Source organism: Pseudoliparis swirei, chromosome 11 (genome assembly GCF_029220125.1).
Source record: "Pseudoliparis swirei isolate HS2019 ecotype Mariana Trench chromosome 11, NWPU_hadal_v1, whole genome shotgun sequence".
In the NCBI taxonomy this organism is placed as follows: domain Eukaryota; kingdom Metazoa; phylum Chordata; class Actinopteri; order Perciformes; family Liparidae; genus Pseudoliparis; species Pseudoliparis swirei.
In genome coordinates this window covers 2,000,104-2,015,739 of record NC_079398.1, presented here as the reverse complement: position 1 = coordinate 2,015,739, position 15,636 = coordinate 2,000,104, and the positions used below count along the sequence as shown (strand labels likewise).

At 42.6% G+C, this 15,636-nt stretch overlaps 1 protein-coding gene and 1 long non-coding RNA gene across 9 annotated transcripts in view; one reads left to right on the top strand and one right to left on the bottom strand.

Moving 5' to 3' along the window:
* The window catches only part of eml1 (EMAP like 1), a 59,634-nt gene that overhangs the window by 26,881 nt on the left and 17,117 nt on the right, over positions 1-15,636 (bottom strand). The window lies entirely within an intron of this gene.
* On the top strand, positions 11,983-14,835 carry LOC130201080 (uncharacterized). Its single transcript, XR_008833129.1, has 6 exons — positions 11,983-12,021; positions 12,655-12,679; positions 12,918-13,080; positions 13,209-13,297; positions 13,883-13,961; positions 14,280-14,835. It is a non-coding gene; the product is annotated as an uncharacterized LOC130201080 (long non-coding RNA).

Genomic DNA, 15,636 nt, shown 5'->3' with positions numbered 1-15,636 from the left:
AGGACATCCCAGAGCTTCTCCTCCAATATTTGCTCGTATATTAAAAGATCCTTTCAGAGCATTTGGTACTTCTTTCACCAACATCATTTTAATCATTGCTGCACTGACACACACACAACATAACTTAATAGAACATAACACCATGAAAGTAATATGATGTTCTCAACAGCAAAGATGTTTTAGTGTAACACAGATACGTGTTGCTCATCCCACTTGACACAATATTAATATACACAGTAGAATAGGCAAACAACAACTTCAATCATTTAAAAGCAAATACATAAAAAATATGATTTAATAAAATGTGTAAAACATATATATATATTCAGGGAGAAACAGAACATTTTTAATGCGTAAATCATCTTTGAAATGATAAAGGAATGTGAGTCTGTGTGCGTGTGTACGAGACCATCATACACTTCTTGTGCATCATAACAATATAATCCCACAAGGTCCAATGAAGTCATCTTAATTTAATTGACAGAACATGCCAGAGAGGCAATTTCACAGATTTCTTTATGAGCAAAATCGTCATGCCTGTGAGCTGGTTATGAATTGTTTGAGTCGAGGGGACCCTCAATGGGACAGGATGGTAAATTGGTGCATTAAGCAAATGGGAAACTTGATGCTTGTAGCAGAAAATAGAAATCTGAGCAGATTCTGAGCAGACATGGCTGTTACAAGCACACACACACACACACACACACACACACACAACACTGCCCCTTTAGTCACTGTCACAGACATTACTGGCATCTTCCTATGATTAATAGCTTGTTGGACACTGCGTCACTTCTACAAGGCACCGGTCCGCAACTGAGATTCATAATGAAAAGTCCACATCTGGGCGAACTGAGGCAGATGAAAACAGCCGGTGCATGATTTAATACATTACACTTCCAACGGTGGAGTGTAACACGCTCATACATTCACATTTCCACAATAGATTCATGTTTTTTCGTAGCGTAACGCACAACGGCATATCTTCCTTCATCTGAACACACAAAGCCTGAGTGACGTTCTGCTCACCTGAGACGCTCTCGGCGAACCAGCCCTCGTTTATCACCGATGTGAATGTGATCGGATATCCAGAAAGAAAGATACCGCTGACGCAGAGTCAGGGTTATTAAAGGACGATATAAAAAAAAAAAGGAAATATCCTATTCAGTAAAGCTGTTCAAACGAGTGTCATCTAGACTCGGACTTTACAACCAAATATAACCACGCTATCGCGACGATAACAGCTGTTGCTTTAGTAATGGTGACATGTCATCTGTGAGATCACAGAGCATTCGGTTTAGAGAGGAGTTTAATATATCTGGACTGTGACATCATCAGTGAGCAAAAACAACAGCGTCTATTATCTGTCCAGCATCTGTTGTGGGTCTGGTCCCAACACGGACACAATGAGAGCGTGACACCGGTCACTGAGGTACAATGACTGGCTGTCACGGCCACGACTCCCCGGCTCTGCGCCGACATCCTCCGTCTGTCACCCGGCTCTCGGGTCGAACCCTTCCGGGGGCATCATAGGAGGTCAGTCGGAGCGTACGCTCTGCGTCTCATGGAGAAGAAAGCGTGTCGATAACGGGGTTCCACTGACAGTCGTGTGTCACCTACATCTGCTCTTCGGGTGACATCGCACTCTCGGGCTCAGGTCACAAGGATTCCGTCCGGAGAGTGAGAATCAGTGAGACGTCAATCTTCATTCAACAACAAATCCATCACCACGTATACGCCGCCGGGCCCTCGTGTCGCCCTCTCGTCCCCACACAAGCAGAAGATGACACCCCGCCGGTCTCCTCCCGCTCCAGTGCTCTGTTCACACCTGTCAGCCGCCTGTTTAAATTACTTCATTTCTGTCTCACTCTTCTGTCAGCGTCTCTCTCTGAATATCTTTTTCTGTCCCCGGTTCATTATCTACTCAAAAATGTGTCTGGGTCACAACGTCGAGACGGGTCGCTGAGCCCATCTCTCTGCTCGCTGTAATGCATCGTGACCGCGCTGCTCCCCATTACGTTCCTCTGCTAGGCGATGTCATGGTCCATCACTTCAGCCAGGGACCGGACGAAGGGCGAATACAAAACGGGCATTCTCCTTAGCTCTAAAATAACCACTCCACCCCCCCTTGTTCATCTCCACCTTCGTCCCCGAGTCATTTACTGACCTCTTTGCCATCAATAATGAACACTGGAGCGTGCACACGTGCTCTCAGCCATTTACCCTCTTCTGCACTCTCAACCGCAAAGATCAATAAACTGAAGGAGTAAAAAGAGTCAAACAGTCCAGAGTCGACGCTTCGGATCGGTACGGAGGCGGCGCTCTCAAGTTTTGAGCCACGCATGTTAACCTCATGTCTAAAATCTGCTCTGCTGCAGCCCTGTGTTGATCTGAGCTGTCTGGCGAGCTGACTTACTCTGTCACTGGAGCACACGCACACGCACACACACACACACACACACACACACACACACACACACACACACACACACACACACACACACACACACACACACACACACACACACACAAAAGGAATAAAAGAAAATGACATGAAGGAAATGTCCTGATACCAGCCGTCTCCCCATGTGTTCGCGTACTCCTGCATACTTTGATCTAACAATCCACTGACAACCAGAGTGATTGATGTCTATTTTCTTTTCTTTCCGCAGTGCAGAGAAGCCAAACAATAAAGCTCAATTTAATTGATGGAAAGTTTTCAGCGGCCAGGTTAAGCTGGGTGGTTTTGCAAAAACCACAACAGGCTGCAGGAACCGGCCTGTCACAACATTATGACAACAATTCCTGTTTTTCCAGGGACACAAAGGCAGCGCTCATACCAATCGCTGACACACTTATATCGACATCTACTCGCTGGATTCAGATGGCAGACAGCACTTTTCCAAATTTAATTTTCATACCTGAATGCACACGGCCCGGTGGTGCGTTGCCACAGTGCCACTTCAGCTCTCAAGTTTTGAGCCACGCATGTTAACCTCATGTCTAAAATCTGCTCTGCTGCAGCCCTGTGTTGATCTGAGCTGTCTGGCTATAGCTGACTTACTCCGTCACTGGAGCATTTACAGACTTTCACTTCCAATACCACACACACACACACACACACACACAAGGATACAAGTATGAACATACACACGCAAGGAATAAAAGAAAATGACATGAAGGAAATGTCCTGATACCAGCCGTCTCGCCATGTGTTCGCGTACTCCTGCATACTTTGATCCACTAACAATCCACTGACAACCAGAGTGATTGATGTCTATTTTCTATTCTTTCCGCAGTGCAGAGAAGCCAAACAATAAAGCTCAATTTAATTGATGGAAAGTTTTCAGCGGCCAGGTTAAGCTGGGTGGTTTTGCAAAAACCACAACAGGCTGCAGGAACCGGCCTGTCACAACATTATGACAACAATTCCTGTTTTTCCAGGGACACAAAGGCAGCGCTCATACCAATCGCTGACACACTTATATCGACATCTACTCGCTGGATTCAGATGGCAGACAGCACTTTTCCAAATTTAATTGTCATACCTGAATGCACACGGCCCGGTGGTGCGTTGCCACAGTGCCACTTCAGCTGCAGCATATTGCGTTTTCAAGAATATAATATCTCCCGAGACCAATGAGTCACACTTATTAAACAACCTGACTTCAGTCTGAGGCTGACTTCACTGATGGGAGTCCAGACCCAATCATAACCAAGTGGCATGGAGGATTAAATGTGATGCCGGGAGGTAAAGGAGGTTCTGATTTAGAGACAGGCAGGGAAAACACGGAGTGAGAGATGAATAAGAGTAAATGCAGGTGAGGCAGAGAACAGGGTTGATAACAAAGAGTCGACAGACACGCCATCAGCATGTGGGGCTGTCGTTTGGCACGGCAGCGCTCTGAGCTAAAGCCTGGTCAGAAAACTAAGTATCGGACACATTTTTACTAGATGATGCCGCTAGAGAAACACAAAAGGATCACTTAAGTTATTAAAATTCATCCACTGGGGACCATGAGTGTGTGTAACATATTTGATAGCAATCCATTGAATCGTCAAGTCATACCACTCAAAGCCACACGTGTCTACCTCGTTGTGACGCGAGAGGAAATGTCACCCAGGGATGAGGATTCGTCCTCATCAGGGCCATGAATGTCTTTCTGATTGATATCCATTGGCTGGTTATTGAGATATTTGAGTCTGGACCAATGCGGTGGACTGACAGAGACACATTGCTCGCATCGCTAAAAAGCAAACATAACATACATGTGTGTGCTGCTAAATGGCAAATTGCAGTTATTCCGACATAAGGCAGGGTACTATAAGCATGACAAATGCCATGCGTGAAATCTGCCTCAGGCGTGACTGAAATCGTCCATCGTCCAGTGATAAATGGCTAAATCAATCGAGATTGGAGGAAGAATTGAAAAAAAAAGAAAAATGGAGGAGGAAGAAAGAGAAAATGCATTAGAACGAAATAGTCACTCATGTTAAGTGTCATCAAGCCTGTGCGGTGTGCAGCGGCAGCAGATGACCTGACCGAGGTGGATTAGCTAATCAATTGTCCAGATTAGGGGGACAGACGCTTGGTTTACAAGCTGCCTCTAATGGCTCCTGCTGGATTTAGGCTTAGGAGCTATAAATACAGAGGTGGATCAGAGGAGGGGAAGCCCTCACACACACAACCCGAGGGAAGAGGAAAAAAGGGAGAAAGATGGAGCTGTAAATGTGTGTGGATAGATTTAAAAAAGGGTGTGGGTCAAAGAGGAGCATGAAGAGAGGCCAAATGACCCCCAAGAGGGATCCAACTGTTCTGGTACGAACCCGTTAAAACCATCCTTCCTCCCATCAGCTCCATCCTTCCTGGGGTCAAACTCAGGCCAAATGGGAGACAGCTCCACCCCCTTGCTGCTCTCACCATCACTTTGATTCCTACACAAAGCATTGAACCTTACACACACACACACACACACACACACACACACACACACTGGTGGTACTGAGCAGAATGTGTGAGGATCAGGTGATGCAACAGACGCCATCACCGTCTAAGTCCGGATTTCTATTTTGCAATACTAGAAGGAAGGAGTTGCAGTGGCGAGAGTCTTGCAATTGTAAGTGAATGAAATAAAAGTGTTCACTTTGGTTTATTCAATACATTTAGTTTCACTCCTTTCTGAGAGAGTTTGAAGAATCTGAAAGCCACAAACAGAAAGAGATACAGGGGGAAAAGAAGTAGAAAGACATTGCCCTGAGGGAGAATACCTCCTCTCTCACTCAAACACAAACTGTATACACGACACCCTGGTACGAACGCACACACACACACACAGAGACAAACACACACACACTCGTCAAAGAGGAAGTGTTCACAGTGTGCAGAGGGATTATGTTGGATATGTGGAGCAGATCTTGCACAAAGCTTCTGATCCCAAAGCTCTAATCTTAGCTTGATGTGTATTCCCTCTCCCTTTCTCTGTAACCTCGTTCACCTCTCCCTCTATTTGTCTCTTTCTCTTTCAGGAAACTGCTGGGATGGGAAAAGTGCCGCTGAGGGATAACAATTAAAAGAGGGCTTGTCAGTAAAATGTCTTTATTGTCTTTTTCTAATACAGAGGTCGCCCAACTTTTTCCTGAGAGGGCCACATAACTTTTCCCTTCTCTGATGGGAGGGGGGCGGTTATAGAAAAATGGACAGCCATCATAATTATATTGACTTCAACAATAGAAAGTGCAAGATTCAACATCGATCATTCTATAAAAGGTTTTTTTGGAGGATAGTTTAACACTATGGAAATACAAAAATAAAAATAATCCAAATCTCAATCACTTTGATATTTTCAGGAATCAAACTCGGTTTCTGAGTCTGCCATTCCCATGCTGGATTCAACATATCCTCACATGTATGAGGGAATCACAGAAAATAATGCACAGTTTGGGCTTTGAATGTCTCTCTGCATGCAGAAAAGGTCAATGCCTGAAAAACCTCTAAATCATGTGTATTCCTCAGGTCATCAGACAGGTGCACGGTGACAGACATAAATATCCTGAATTGTTATTTCTCAGAAAAATAATAAATCGTACACCATTAACTTGGTCAAAAAAAATCTTTGAAATTAACCAGAATTACAAGACAAGTGTCAGTAATTCCTGTTCATGTGCAGTGTGTAGTTCTTATATTAACATATAAATGAATAGATCAGCCCCAGTCACAACACAGTTATTTGAGTTAGGATCGGCCCAATAGGTGAGATCTGAATCGGTGCATCACACTCAGAACAACAACAACAACACGATGCATTCGATATGACACCTCTGCCGAAATAAGAAAATACTAAGATAATTGACAGAAAGGCAGGAAACAGCTGAAAAAATAAACACAATTTTTGCTGTGACTTTTCAGGGATGAAACCGAAACACAAGCACCAAGTCCAGCTGGGAGTGAGAGTCAGACAAACGACTCTTTCTAGTCGGAACCTTTCGCCACATAAAACAGGGCTTTGTCCCTCAGTGACAAACAACCAGGACAGAACCGGAGGCAGGACTCATGTCCAGTGTGTGTGTGTGTAATTATGTTCCATCCAGTAACATTTCCAAGGTGTGAGGATGGTCACACACACACACACACACACACACACACACACACACACACACACACACACACACACACACACACACACACACACACACACACACACACACACACACACACACACACACACACACACACACACACACACACACACACACACACACACACACACACACACTGCCAGAGTCCGTCAGCATCCTGAGCGTCGGCCAATCGTACATATCTGCCATCTGGACGTGAACACACAGGCTGGCAGCAGCAGACGTGATCAGGTCTAGATTGGGAAATATTAGAATCTTTCCTGTTGTGTTTTTAGTGTCTCTCCTCCCAAACGTTACCCTCCAATGAGCTCACACCGGAGTTTTTGTGTGTACTATTCTCTGTCTTGGCGTTCCACTCAATCAGCCACGGCTGCTTTTACAGAAACAGAGATTTGACATCCCCCAGAAAACACATGTGAGCCTCTCCCATCCAGCCATGTTCGGCTTCAGCGAGCCTTAAACCATGCGACACATGTCCGTTGCTCTCCTCGTGACAGTGGACCGTTGTGGAGGACAAGCAGGGTACAAAAGGATGTTTTACAAATATTCTGCTTTGCTCGGTTATAAAATGAAATACTTCCACGAGTGCCACGAGATTCATCAAATCATTGTTCGTTTATTGTCGCGGTACTGCCCGTTCATCTTGTGTAAGATCAGTCTTCCCTACTGCAATACAAACAAGACCAGAAGTCAGACCTGTTTTCTCTGCACATCAACAGCAGGATCACATGTCCCATTAAAATGCAACATTCTTTGTTTTGTTTTGTTTGTCCTTGTGCGCTTTCAATATGCTCATTTTAATTTGGAAGAAAGTGAAAGAATCAAGAGATGAGCATTTATGATGTATGAGTACATAGTTACTTGTAAATCTGCAGAGCACCCGTTTGTTTTTACTCTGCATAATATATTTCTGGCTGAATAACCTTCACTGTAAAAAAATAAAAAGGTCCTTGCTCGAGAATAAAATGTGACATTTGCCACTGATTTTTATGATGAAATTAAAAATGTCGACCAAAAAACACGACCTGTAACAACAAAGCATGGACTTTTGCTTTAACCTCTCATTGAAATTGACAAATTACCAACAATATAGGGGCAAACAAACCAACAATCATGTCCACCCTCTTTCCTCTCATCTCTGCAGCTGTGTTTTTCCATGAATCTATTTTTAATGGAATTTCTAATGGGATTCTCCTCTTTTCCCTCTCCATCTGTTACAGCCCGATTGGACACATGCAACGGGGGATACACACACAAACACACGCACATATGCGGAGTCGGGGCTTCCCCCTTGGTTCCTCCATTAACAGCAGGTGTAAGAGACCAATTAGGGTGCTGGGCAGCCTCTCGGAGCTGCACCACGGGCACCGAGAGGTTAATTATTTCTTTTTTTGAAATCGCAACTGGCCAAATGAAATCCTGACCAGGGTTTAGAGATGAGAGCGGCCGTGAACTTTGGCCCACTGGAGACAATGTGCCGATGGAGACCGTTACCATAAATATAATCGAGTCCACACTCAGCTTGCCACAGTAATTGAATTGTTCATTAATTCATCAGAAACAGTTTGGTGGCTCGCTGTGAGATTAAAACGTAAATGTATGAAAAAGACATTCAAAGACTCAAATACCTGCGCTAATGCAGACACACACTGATGATCTGTGCTGGATATCATTAGCATACTCATGTGTTTACATACGTGTACAGCATTTTTTTTTAAAGTATTTAAATCCCTCTTTTTTTTTCTGATTGAACAGAATAACTTTGGTGATATTTTGCACGGGAAGCAGAGACTCAAAATATTGGCGTCTCCGTGGGATTGTGCGGATTTATGGGATTTGTTCCTGGTGAGTCGTGACCATTCCCCACAGGGAGAAGTCAACGCGCTTCACATTCAGTGTTAACATGTAGAGGGGAAGCGGCACACAATACGGTTTATGGCTCCTTCAAGGCATTTTACCCATCCGTGACGCCCTGTTCAAGGACTCATGCCTGTCTCCTGCGCTGACCTTGTGATGGTATGCACACACGTCTACACACACACACTTTAAGATGGTCGCATACACATACACACACAGAACCAGAGTGCTTCTCCCTCTCATGTTCAACTGCCAGACGCAGGGTCAGGATATATTTAGCACAGGAACTCACACACTCCTGCTTTACATGCCTGATTGTTTTAGTGGGTCATGAGGATGAGGATATGTGTGAGAGAGAGAGAAAGAGAGAACAAGAAAGAGAGAGATAAACTAACAAATGGTATCTTCTGCCCGCCGGCTCCCCAAGAGGCTGTTTCCATGAGTATGCTGACTGACCTTGTTTCTGAATAAAATGTAATAACCACAACATAAGACTAAATCATTTTATATTGAGTTCTACGAGGTGCCAATAACCAATGTACAAAAGTGCAATTGACAGCAACACAACAAATTATAACTGGCTTTGAAATGATAATGAAAATAAGCATTAGTTGCAGTTCTAAACATTATTTATTATCATAGTATTTTCGTTTGGAAAGCAGATTTTGAATACGATTACTCATTCACTCAACCCAAGTCTATTCACTGGCATTGCTCCAAACACACACATAGACACACAGAAAACACACACACACACTATTCTGTATCTTCAAAGTGAAATAGAAAGTGTAAAGTGAACCCTTATCAGAACAACTTTGAGGGAGATAAGGAGTAGAAGTGGGCAGTGTGACTCCTGACCACAGAGGGCCAAACTACCCGCTCAATATCTCACAGCTTGGAGATTTAAAAAGAAAAAAGAAAAAGAGAAGCACTCTAATCTCCACTCGGGGCACTCGCACCCGATCAAACAGAGAGCGAGAGAGAGTCAGATGTAGAGATGAGGCCGAAGAGGAAACAGAAGGAGAGAGAGAGAGAGAGAGGCAGAAAGTGAGGCAAATAAAAGAGATCCAGTGACATTGAGTGAGGCTGGAGTGAGGTAAAAAAGGGAAAAAAGGGAGAGTGGTGTGCTCTCACTGACACAGCAGTGGAAAATCAATGTCGACCTTTAAATGAATCAGCGGTAGTGGACGAGCGATCCCATTCACGTCGATATTTATCAAACTGCTTCATGTCGCAGTTACAGATGAATAATGGTCGAGAGATGCATTGTCTTCTCCTCCGGTCGCTCCCAGTTTCTCTATTGACTTGTTGTGCAGTTTCATGTGGAGGAGAGGAAATATCAGAGTGCCGGTCAGCTTGTCAGCACGTTTACTACGTATTGATAGATAATGTAAAAGAGCAAAATAAAGGCCATACTTATATCATTTGAACTTAAGAAACGCTAAATTGAGGAAAACCAAAGACAAACACTCATCTCCTCCTCCCTGGATACTGTGGTTGGTAACGTGAGCAGGGCGTTAATCCTAATCCCTCCACACGTGCCATCATCAATCAGGGCTTGGATGGAGATAGCAAGAGATGCTGAGCCAAGAAGGGGAGCAGACTGGATGGAGTGGTGCCACCGCTACTGTGCATCAAAACACCTCCAACCAACATAAAACGGGCCTCTCGTCTTCACTCATTTCCCTTCTCCGCCCCGCACGTCCGTCCCATCCGTCTGCACTTCTACTAATTCAAACTTCCTTCGCTGGTTTCTGTTCCCAAGCACATTCTGGGTCCCATCATGGTGCCCTGCCGCTGCCGGTAAGGTGTGTGCGGTGCCAGCGTGCCTGTGGGCATAAAGTGCGAGTGTGGAGCTCAGAGATAAAAGGATGTTGGATCCAAATCTGAGCAGACGTTATTAAAATCAAAAAGTAAATTACAAATCTCACAAATGAATGCAGGCGAATGGATTAGTTTGGATGGAGAGGCTGGCTGCTCGGAGATGAACATGAGTGTGTGTGATCATCAGTATCACAGCACTGGAAGGGAGCTGGATTTAGATAATAACAGAGTGTCTTCAAACACATCAGGAGCTAATGAATGAGAAATGACATTACTCTAATGATGCATTTTACACTAATGATTGTGAATGTTTTTGCGACACATCCCACACACTCACCATATTTGTTCATCATAGACCAAAGCAAAGCCTTTCAAAAGTGTTTAGACATCAACTTATGGAGTTTTAAAGTTGTTCAAGATTCATTTAGTCATAAACCAAAGTATTGGACGAAGCTTTTTTAAATAAATATTAATTGAGCAAATAAGCAAATATATAATTAATAGATTAATGAACATCCATCATAACCTATCCAAATTGAAATGTTACACTATTGTCCCTTGAAGATACATTTTAAGTTTAAAAACACTCCTTGGTGGTGCATTCAAGGGTGCTCCTACATCTACTATTTAATGTATAAAAACGGTTGCAATCCTTTTGTAAATTGATTTTCGAACTCTAGAGAAATCAATAAGAATCAACCAGGAACACAGGAAACACATCTCCAGTTGGTGAGCTGTGGATAACGGTTGTTTGTCATGTAACAGCAGGCAAAGAAGTTAAACAACCTGGATGGTCCTTTAAAACGATGACAACCTCAAATGGAAGCTTTCTTTCTGGGAAAGTCTCTGAACAACAGAGTAATGCGATCAAGTCTGCGCTCTTCTCCTGGACCGGTAGATTCCAAATGAGATTAAACGGATAAAATGGCTTCTCTGAAGGATTCGCTTCCTTCATCAGCTGCAATCAGCATGTGACTCTGTCTGAGTGCGTAATGGGGCCAATGTTCCGTTAGCCTGCGCTATCCCCGACCTCCTGAGGACAACGCACGCCGCCTGCGCGTGTTTCTGCAGCTTAGCTGACCTAGCCTTTGAACATTAGTCTTGTTGGATGCTCCACAACACACGAGCCGAGAGGGAGGGAGAGGAAGAGGCGAATGAATGACATCATTGACGTTTTGCTTTGAGTGGATCTGGGTTCAGCTGGACGGCAGCAGCACACGCCAGATGTGTAAGCCCCTCGCTGTAGCACACACACACACACACACACACACACACACACACACACACACACACACACACACACACACACACACACACACACACACACACACACACACACACACACACACACACACACACACACACACACACACACACACACACACACACACACACACACACAGTAAAATGTAATAGTAAAGTTTACTTTAAAAAATTAGTGAGCTTTACTCATTTCTGCTTACTTTGTTGACCTTACTTTAAGAAACTTAGTAAAGAACACTTTTTGGTGAGTAAAGTTATTAAACTTATTATCTCAAGTAAGCTTTACTTTAAAAAAATGAGTGAAGCGGACTCGAAGAAACTCGGGCGCACTCGGCAGCACTCGGCTCGAATACGCATGCGCAGTCGACCACTGAAGACGTTCTTTGGCCGAGACGGATCGGCGGCAGCGAGAAGGCAGTGCACTGTGCGAGTTACTTGAAGGTAAGTTTCAGCGTCTCAATAACGTTTAGCTGTTCATGTCCTTAGTAAACATCGTCGTATCTTCGCCATATTGTTCATATGTGTATTCGTAGTTGAATCTTAACTTTACGAAGCGTTTAATGTAAGCTAGCTAGACCGTCAAAAGTTCAAAACAAACGAGTCACAATGTTAATGGCGGACATCGTCGTGGCTGTCTCACTCGTGTGCATTAACGCAGCACTACGGGAGTCACACAACGCTACTGTCACTGAGTTAAGAGTGAATGCAATGTTAGGTTGAATGTAACGAGGAATAATTCAACCACAAACCGTATGATGGAGAACTTCTCGCCACAGCGAATGTGGTACAACGTTTTTTAATTTTTTACTTATACATCATTTCCTATTTTGTGATATTTACTGGAAATGACATCCATTATAACCAATAGCAAGTTTGAAACTAAGCTCCCTGCCAACCTCCTACAGACTATTTATGACTTCAATCTATCTATCTATCTATATCTAGGATAAGCATTTCTAATCATATTTGTCTGTGAAATCTTCCATTAAACTGATGGCTTTTTAGCCGTAAAAATGCATCTTGACGAGGAGTTATTTGCAGTTTGACGAATTGCTTTTGTTGTTTCTTTTGTAGGCTTTGAAAAACCTGGCAATGAATTGTAAGTATTGCTTATTTTCTTCTACACACTACTGCATAACACATGGAAGCGTTGCCAGATTGAGTCCATGTCTTCACAGTGTCTCCTGTGACGACCATGAAGGAACGATGAGGGGAGTTGATGTAATCTGTTCAATCTAGAAGCCACTAGTTTTCTGCCCAGTGTGATGTAGTATGTTGTAATGTGTGTACTGTAGGTCTAATATGACTAAATCTTAATTTATTTCTCTTTCCGTTAGATTCTGGCTGAATTCTGTCACTTATCAAGCAAAAATCTGAGTTGCAATCAGAGTTCTTCAAAGATCTCGACAAATATACTCCTCGCTTCCTGGAGAAGTTCAAGACCCAGAGGGGGAAAGTGTCGGACAGAAACTTGAATATCTGCAACAAGTCACACCTGGGGTAAGTTTCTCAAGCAGTCATTTTTCTTTATGTGGTTAATAAAGTAGTGTCACAGCATTGCATGCAGAGCTGTCAAATGATTGTCCTTTAACACTTGTGAATTGTGTGTGTTTAAAATATTTTTTTAGAGTACAGATGTGACTGGGAGGTGAACAGCAGGCCTCCGTGGCTCTCCCGTCATCCTTGGAGATGACAACGCAGACTTCTTCAAGAATTTGTAAGTAGACTTTAGTCAAAATTATTTAATTCCACACCACAGGATGCCCAATATATCTCATGTGTTCTGCCTGTTAATCTTTTGGTATTGGCTACTTCTCTTCCAATCAGTGCTTCTATACTTTTTGATTCACTTATCCCTGATTGGGGCCCTTTTAGTGGGATCTCCCGTCTTTCCAGTCGGGTCCAGTTGCAGCTCTCTAGTCGCGCCATTCAAAACCCAAAGGCCTTCAAAATAAAAAATTACAAATCATATCACACCTAAATGGGCATCTGTACACCTTCACATGTCTGCATGATGGTAGAGGGTTCTACTAATATCTCCTGTTACCAAAAAAGGGTTTTCACTTGTAACATTATCGCTATTTCTTTGTTGCTTTTGGGCAATATGCTCGCTCTACTGCCACAGGAGGTTCAGGAGCAGCCAATATGATGCAGGTGTGACGGCTGAAGATGGTAGGTACCTGTTCAGCCTCCTGTGGTAGGAGCACATTTCCCAGAAGCAGCAGTGACAAAGACATGTGGATGTTTACCACGAATATGGTTGGTTGCCCACGTATTAAACGTTGGTCTTTCTTTATTGAAGGTGTGAGTTTAGGATGGCGTGAAGCTTCGACTTGACCCCATGGAAACACAGCAGATGCCACCAAAGGGTCCTGATCGGGGTTTGTTGTGATGCAACTGCATCGACCTGTCCTCAGGCCCTTCGACATTCTGTTGTTTACATTTGCTCTATTATTGTTGTTCCATTCAAATATCATCCCTATTTGTAAATATGATAATTCATATTCTTTATTATTAGCTTTTGCAATCATTCAGTGAATCACATGATCAATTAATTAATCATCGCACTCACTCCTGAGCATCTTTCACTTGATTATCTAATAATATCATAATCCAGGTAACCATTGTGTGTTCTACCATAGAAATGCAACGTGAAATTTGACATATAATTGTGTTTTTTATGCTGCTCTTGTTATTAGGACTCTGATGACCTTCTGGACGTGTCCCACACCTCCATTGGGACCCTGACGGTGCTGAAGACATGGTGGCCTCCTCACTCGCTGGACCTGGAGTCTACAACTACTGCCATCGTTTTGGGAGGAACAGTCGTGATGGGTGACCGTGATAATCTTCCCCGTGCCGTGTGGCTACTCTTCGGACTTATTTACCCCTGAATTTGGAGTATCCTCAACGAGTGAGGAACACCTTCTGAATTTATTCATAGAGTGCTTCTCACTTGGACCAAAAACCCTAAAATACAATCACTCAAAAATCTACTGATGCCATAAGGGACTGTGTTCATGATGTGCAGTCAGGCCAGAGAACTTCACCCTTCTATCTCCAATAGAACTCTTTTATAGAAAATGTCTGTTTTTGTTTTTCTGTAGTTAAATTTAGCAAATGCCGAAAACGCTGTGTTCATCATATTTCTGCGTTACAAAACCTAATCTGGCAACATGTTCAGCGTTTTAAGCACGTTGTTTGAGTTTTAAAACATGTGTTTTTCTTCTAAATAAACGTTGTCTTCCATTGTAACTGTTCTCCTTCTTTTGTTTCAACAACTTAGTTTTTAGTTCAGCTTACTTGATCATTTTAAGGCAATCGGTTTCCTCACTATTTCTAAGTAATGGGATCTCATTGACTATTAAAGTTAACTAGTTCTTATTAGTACTGTTTACTTAATATAACTTGGATCTTTTAAGTTGTCTTTTTGAAGTTAACCTAACTAATAATTGTTAAGTTAACTATACTAATGTTTACTGCAATTACATGAGTTGCCTAAACTTAGTTTCTTTTAGCTTTAAGAACTTAAAATTATTGAGCTACTTTACTTAGAAATGTTGAGGCAATCGGTTTCCTCACCTTTTTCAAGTAAAGTCAACTTATAACATACTTAAAGATTTTAAGTTACCTTCACGTGTATCTTTTAAGTTGTCTGAACTGACATATTATGAGTTGACTTAACTTATGTTTACTCCAATTACATCAGTTGCGAAACTCATTTATTTTTAGTTTTAAGAACTTAAAATTATTGAGCTACTTTACTTAGAAATTTTGAGGCAATCGGTTTCCTCACCTTTTTCAAGTAAAGTCAACTTATTACATGATTAAAGATTTTAAGTTACCGTCACTCGTATCTTTTAAGTTGTCTGAACTGACATATTATGAGTTGACTTAACTTATGTTTACTCCAATTACATCAGTTGCCGAAACTCATTTATTTTTAGTTTTAAGAACTTAAAATTATTGAGCTACTTTACTTAGAAAATGTGAGGCAATCGGTTTCCTCACCTTTTTCAAGTAAAGTTAACTTATTACATTTTACAGTGCACACCT